General features: G+C 48.9%; 1 long non-coding RNA gene across 1 annotated transcript in view; it reads right to left on the reverse strand.

The window, feature by feature from the left end:
* Positions 1 to 4,612, reverse strand: part of LOC310694445 — a 90,847-nt gene extending 86,235 nt beyond the window's left edge. The window contains exon 1 of the long non-coding RNA XR_014519710.1: positions 4,402 to 4,612. This is a non-coding gene — a long non-coding RNA (uncharacterized lncRNA). The remainder of the gene's footprint in view (positions 1 to 4,401) is intronic.
* Between the last annotated feature and the right edge of the window lie 2,245 nt (positions 4,613 to 6,857).

Raw genomic sequence — 6,857 nt, forward strand, 5'->3', positions numbered from 1 at the left:
GAGTCCCCATTTCCTTCCACCACCCCATTGGTTTTGTGTTTCACTTCCCAGCAACATGAAATTATTTACCGTATTTTTCACTCTATAACACTCACTTTTTTCCTCCTAAAAAGTAGGGGAAATGTCTGTGCGTGTTATGGAGGGAATGCCTACGGGTGGCATGCCTACGGATTTTCCTCCTCTAAAAACTACGTGCGTGTTATGGTGTGGTGCGTGTTATAGAGCGAAAAATACGGTAATTATTGCATTGATACCCCCACCTTTACTCTGACGAGCGCCATGCGACATACAGTAGTACAGTGGTACCTCGGGTTACATACGCTTCAGGTTACAGACTCCGCTAACCCAGAAATAGTGCTTCAGGTTAAGAACTTTGCTTCAGGATGAGAACAGAAATCGTGCTCTGGCGGCGCGGCGGCAGCAGGAGGCCCCATTAGCTAAAGTGGTGCTTCAGGTTAAGAACAGTATCAGGTTAAGAACGGACCTCTGGATCAAATTAAGTACTTATCCTGAGGTACCACTGTACCTCAGTTCTCGAACGTAATCTGTTCCGGAAGACCGTTCGAGTTCCGAAACGTTCGAAAACAGGCGCGACGGGCTGTCTGCAAATTCAGTTGAGGAAATTGAAAAAACACGCAGCGAAAGCCGTTCGACTTCCGAGGCGCATTCGAAAACGGAAGCATTTACTTCCAGGTTTTCAGTGTTCAGGTTCTGAAATGTTCGTCAACAGAAACATTCGAGAATCAAAGTACAGTGGTGCCCCGCAAGACGAATGCCTCACTAGACGAAAGAGTTTTCCGTTTTGGAGGTGCTTCTTGGAGGTGGTTTTTGAGAGCCAGTGTGGTGTAGTGGTTAAGAGCGGTAGTCACGTAATCTGGGAAACCGGGTTCGTGTCTCCGCTCCTCCACAAGCAGCTGCTGGGTGACCTTGGGCCAGTCACACTTCTGTGAAGTCTCTCAGCCCCACTCACCTCACAGAGTGTTTGTTGTGGGGGAGGAAGAAGGGAAAGGAGAATGTTAGCCGCTTTGAGACTCCTTAAAGGGAGTGAAAGGCGGGATATCAAATCCAAACTCTTCTTCTTCTTCTTCTTCGCAAAACGAATCTCCTATGGGCTTGCTTCGCAAGACGAAAATGTCTTGCGAGTTCCTGCAGGTTCCCCCCCCTTTTTCTAAGCCACTTATCAGCTGATCCGATAAGCCGCTAATAGCGCTAATCCGCTAATCCGTCAATGGGCTTGCTTCGCAAGACGAAAAAACCGCTAGACGAAGAGAATCACAGAACGGATTCTTTTCGTCTTGCGAGGCACCACTGTACCACTGTACAGTATATGATTCTCTCACCATTTTTTCCCTGTTCTCACAAGAATCTTGAGAAGTAGTTTAGGCCGAGCGAGCAGGTGACTGGCCCAGGTTCACACAGCAAGCTTCGTATCTGAAAAGGAGGGAGGAATTTGAACTCAGGTCTTTGTCAGATCCTTAGTACAGCATCTCACATTAGGCAGAGGCCCTTGGGCCCTAAGTTGCCCACCTCTGGGTGGTGCAAGGCTCTGACTGGGAGCATAAATTCTTGGGTGCAACTCACCCAACACCAGCCTGCCCTGCGCTCTTCCTATAGGGCTCAGCCAATGCTACGCTTCCAGATTTCTGTTCTCACTTGGTGTGCTCTTTAAAGAAAAGGGGGGGAAAGATGATCATATTTGAACATCGCTGCCCTGAAAGGTAAGTGTGATACATATTCCAAGTACTCTGGAAATTCAACAGCCCATTGCCACCCCATCGAAAGACCAACTAATACCCTGAGGCAGGCAGTATCCCTTTTTATCAGAAATATTTACATGCTGTGATTAATAGCAGGCGAAGTTGTTAACCAGGATAATTTTCCAGTTCCTGTGTATCAAATTGTTCTTAGGCCACATTCACACAATATATGCACAGAATTAGGATACCACTTTAGACAATCATGGTCTCTGCCCAAAGAATCCTGGGAATGAGAGCTGTCAGGAGACCCCTACAGTGGTACCTCGGGTTAAGTACTTAATTTGTTCCGGAGGTCCGTACTTAACCTGAGACTGTTCTTAACCTGAAGCACGACTTTAGCTAATGGGGCCTCCTGCTGCTGCCACGCCGCTGGAGCACGATTTCTGTTCTCATCCTGAAGCAAAGTTCTTAACCTGAAGCAATATTTCTGGGTTAACGGAGTCTGTAACCTGAAGCGTATGTAACCTGAAGTGTATGTAACCCGAGGTACCACTGTATTCTCTTCCCGGAGCAGTTAACAGTCAGTCCCTCTTCACAGGGGACTCTGAATTGTAGCTCTCTCTGAGAGGGATAGGGATCTCGATAAGCATCCTTAACAAACTACATCTCCCAGAATTCTTTGGGGGAGGAAGCCATAGTGTTTTAAATGTATGGTGTGCATGTGATCTTTAAAGATGCAGTAGCGGGGAGCGGGGTGGTTTTTATTTTTTTAAAGAAATCTCTTCCAACTGTGCCAAACCCAGAGTAACTTGACTTACAACACGTGGATTTGTTCTAGAGCATGGGTAGGCACACTAAGGCCTGGGGTCTGGATCTGGCCCAATCGCCTTCTAAATCCAGCCCTCGGATGTTCCGGGAATCAGCGTCTTTTTACATGAGTAGAATGTGTCCTTTTATTTAAAATGCATTTCTGGGTTATTTGTGGGGCACAGGAATTTGTTCTTTTTTTTCTCTTTCCCCAAAATACAGTGGTACCTCAGATTAAGTACTTAATTCGTTCCGGAGGTCCGTTCTTAACCTGAAACTGTTCTTAACCTGAAGCACCACTTTAGCTAATGGGGCCTCCCACTGCCACTGTGCCGCCGGAGCACGATTTCTGTTCTCATCCTGAAGCAAAGTTCTTAACCTGAAGCACTATTTCTGGGTTAGCAGAGTCTGTAACCTGAAGCGTATGTAACCTGAGGTACCACTGTATAGTCTAGCCCCCCACAAGGTCTGAGGGACAGTCGACCGGCCCCCTGCTGAAAAAGTTTGCTGACCCCTGTGCCAGAGGGATTCCAGCATCTCTGATATGGTACAAACTTTCCATCAATGCGTTCTGGGAGGCTTTGAACAGGCAGCACTCCCAAATCCAGCCACAGATTTCCGCTCCTTAGTGCTGCCGCTGGTCAGCAAAGGGAACTGCAGGTGGCTTGAGAAGGAAGTGCCGGCATCACAGCCCAGAATCCTCTGGTTCCTAGGGGTCAGGTGACCAAGGGTGGCCAATCCCATGCCACGGACTGCTATAAATTTCCAGGGCTTGTTGCTCTGAGCTCAGTTCAGGGTGCTTTGGTGTTTGGAGGAGGTTGTTATGAGGGTCTCTCAGAGTGGGTCTCTCTTAAGCTTCCTCTCGGCCTACCTGGCCCTCGATATCCTTTTAGCCTTACTGGAATTGCCTTACTCTCTGCTCTTTGCTCTTCCTCCAATGGTTGGAACCTGATTCTGCTCAGGTCCTGGGACACTTGCCAGTGCAACTGGCAAAACCTGAGACTGTCCAGGAGGGCGGAGCCTGGCGGCACAAAACGGAGCAGGGGAGGAGCTTGGTTGCGGAAGGGGTGGAGCCTGAAATACCCGAGGGCGGAGCTCCTAGCAAACTGTTTCAAAGCAAGCAACAGGTAGCTTGGGTTGCTATATTTTGAAGAGCAGAAAAAGAGGACACGTTTGCCGACTTCTGCTTTTAACTATGGGTCGCTACGACGAGACTCATTTTACATACCCATGGGGAAAAGGCCATGTCCTGGAAAAAGAGGACATATGGCAAGCCTAGCAGGGGTGCATAAATTTGTCAGTTTGGGCGGCTCTCACTTTCTCAGTCTTCAGTTCGCTACATTTCTAGGTAAGTGCTTTTTTGTTTTGTTTTTTAAGGATGTTGCAAAATTCATTATGGGTGGCATCATGTCTCACTCAGAGTAAACCCGTTGAAACCAGAAGGGTTTAACAATCAATCCCTCTTCCCAGGAACTCTGGGAATTGTGGCTCCACGGAGAGAATTGGGTGTGGGTGTGTTTGCGTCTTGTAACAAGTTTCAGCACCCTTAACTAACGACATTTCCCTTATTTATTTGTTTTTAGGAGGGGGGAACCATAACTGTTTAAAAATTTACTTGGCTTATTTCATAAAATTTACGTACCGTTTGATGGTTAAGATGTGCCAGGCCTTTTTTTCAGCCGGAACTCAGTTCCGGCACTTCTCAGGTGGGCACTGTTGCCATTCTAAGAGAACAAGAAGATTTCGTGGTGAGTTCTGGCACCTCTTTTTCTAGAAAAATAGCGCTTTAAATATATGGTGTGAATGCAGCTTTAAAGACCCCCTTCACCCACCACCCCTCATAAAACCATCAGTCCCAGAGCCGGTGGGTAGAGGAAGGGAGCAGTTGCCTTAGTACATTTAGGGCAGGGGTCTGCAACCTTTAAGACAAAAAGAGCCACTTGGACCCGTTTCCAAAGAAAAAACAACAACTGGGAGCCGCAAAACCATTGCGACATTTAAAACAAATATATCTCCGGAGCCACGATCTGACAGCGGGCGGGAAGGTGACGTCGGGACGGTGCGTGACTAACGCACGCACCGCCCCCATGCAACATCACAGCCAGTACAGCGCCCGCCACAGTGAGGAGTGTCGGGGCGCACAATTCGCCTCCTCCCCTCGTTAGTATCCGCCCCGGAGCCGCAGCAAAGATGTAAAAGAGCCACATGCGGCTCCGGAGCCGCGGGTTGCAGACCCCTGATTTAGGGGATTCTGGACTGGATGGTCTGGAGGCAGCTTCCTCTGTTCCTGTGGCCACTGGTTTAACTAAATCAGCTTCCTAGGTTCATATTTAAATTAGGCCTTTGTTTAGAAACATCAGGTCTAGGATGCCTATTTCTCAAAAAGGTAAAAAGGTAAAGGGCCCCTGGACAGTTAAGTCCAGTCAAAGGCAACTATGGGGTTGTGATGCTCATCTTGCTTCAGGCCGAGGGAGCTGGTGTTTGTCCACAGACAGCTTTCCGGGTCATGTGGCCAGCATGACTAAACCGCTTCTGGCGCATCAGGACACTGTGACGGAAACCAGAGCGCACAGAAACGCTGTTTGCCTTCCTGCTACAGTGGTACTCCTTTATCTACTTGCACTGGTGTGCTTTCGATCTGCTAGGCTGGCAGGAGCTGGGACAGAGCAATGGGAGCTCACCACTGTTGCAGGGATTTGAACCACCAGCCTTCTGATCGGCAAGCCCAAGAGGCTCAGTGGTTTAGACCACAGCGCCACCTGCAACCCCATGTCTATTTCTAGGGAAAGGGCTGTAGGCCTGTCGCCCACTGGCAGAACACCTGCTTTGCATGCAGAAAATCCCAGGTTCGGTTCTTTGTGTCCTTCAGACTCTTTGTTTGAAACCTGGGAGAGCTGCTGCCCATTAGCATAGACAATACAGTGGTAGCTCTGGTTAAGAACTTAATTCGTTCCGGAGGTCCGTTCTTAACCTGAAACAGTTCTTAACCTGAAGCACCACTTTAGCTAATAGGGCCTCCTGCTGCCCATGTGCCATTGCCACGCAATTTCTGTTCTCATCCTGAAGCAAAGTTCTTAACCTGAGATAATATTTCTGGGTTAGCGGAGTCTGTAACCTGAAGCATATGTAACCTGAAGCGTATGTAACCTGAGGTACCACTTTACAGAACAAGAGGGACCAAGGCAGCTTCCTATTTAAATCAGCCCTTCATTCAGAAGCTTGAGGACTAGCATCTTGCTTGATTTTAAGGGGAAGACCATAGCTCAGTGCTAGAGCATTTGCTTCATGTGCTGACGGCACCAGGTTCAATCCTTGGCCTCTAGGTAGGGCTGTGGGAATGACTCCCCCATTTGAAACCCTGGAGAGATGCTGCCAGTCAATGCAGACAACACTGAGCTGGGCGCACTGACTCACCAGAAGGCGGCTTCCCAGGTTGTTCCCATCTTGGCATGTTTGTGCCAGGATGCCTGGTTTCCTCTCAAGCAGCTTCCTCCTCTCCCCAGAGCTCTGAGCCACCGATGCTGGCACTGCTGCCTGCCACTGCTGCCTTCCGCTGCAGCGAGCGAGTCACGTCCGAGGAGAGTTTTTATGGTTTTGCCTGCAAGCTGCACAGCCGGGCTGACGTAGGCCCCAGCAGCAGCAGCAGCAGCAGCAGCACCTCCTCCTTGCTCTTCCCCCGAGCCTCCTATGCAAGGTCGCTGCCTGGCCTGGATTTTCCCTTTTTTGCCAGGTGAAACTCGCCAGCCACCGTATACTGTAAGGCAAAAGAGACTCAATTTCAGGAAGTGGCACAGGGTTTTAAGATAGGGAAATAATAAATCCAGATTTATTTATTTTTTCAGGAGCAGGAGAGCAGGTGTGGACAATATTTTCCAGCCTGAGGGCCGCATTTTCTTCTGGGGGGGGGCACATAGGGACAGAGAGGAAAGTGGGCATGGCAATGGGTGTAAATCTTACCTTTGTTCAGTGGGCTAGTTTCTATAAATGCACGGCCCTCTCCGATCTCCATCCAGGCAAATAAGAAGCATGATCATAGTTCAAGGGCACAGTCCATCCAGGCAGAAACACTCAGAGAAGCTGTGAAGCGGGGCTGGTGAAGGGGAAGGCATGGGGGAGAGTCCTGAGGGCCAGGTTGAAAGGCTCGGAGAGCCACATTTGAGGTTTCCCACCTGTGCCAGAAAGCATCATGTCTAAAATATGGCAACCAAGGGCTCAGGCTTAGCTAATAATTTCTTCTGGTTGGTTGCAACCCCTGGATATACAGTGGTACCTCTGGTTACGAACTTAATTCGTTCTGGAGGTCTGTTCTTAACCTGAAACCATTCTTAACCTGAGGTACCACTTTAGCTATTG

Source organism: Podarcis liolepis (genome assembly GCF_965112155.1).
Source record: "Podarcis liolepis genome assembly, chromosome: 15".
Taxonomy (NCBI): domain Eukaryota; kingdom Metazoa; phylum Chordata; class Lepidosauria; order Squamata; family Lacertidae; genus Podarcis; species Podarcis liolepis.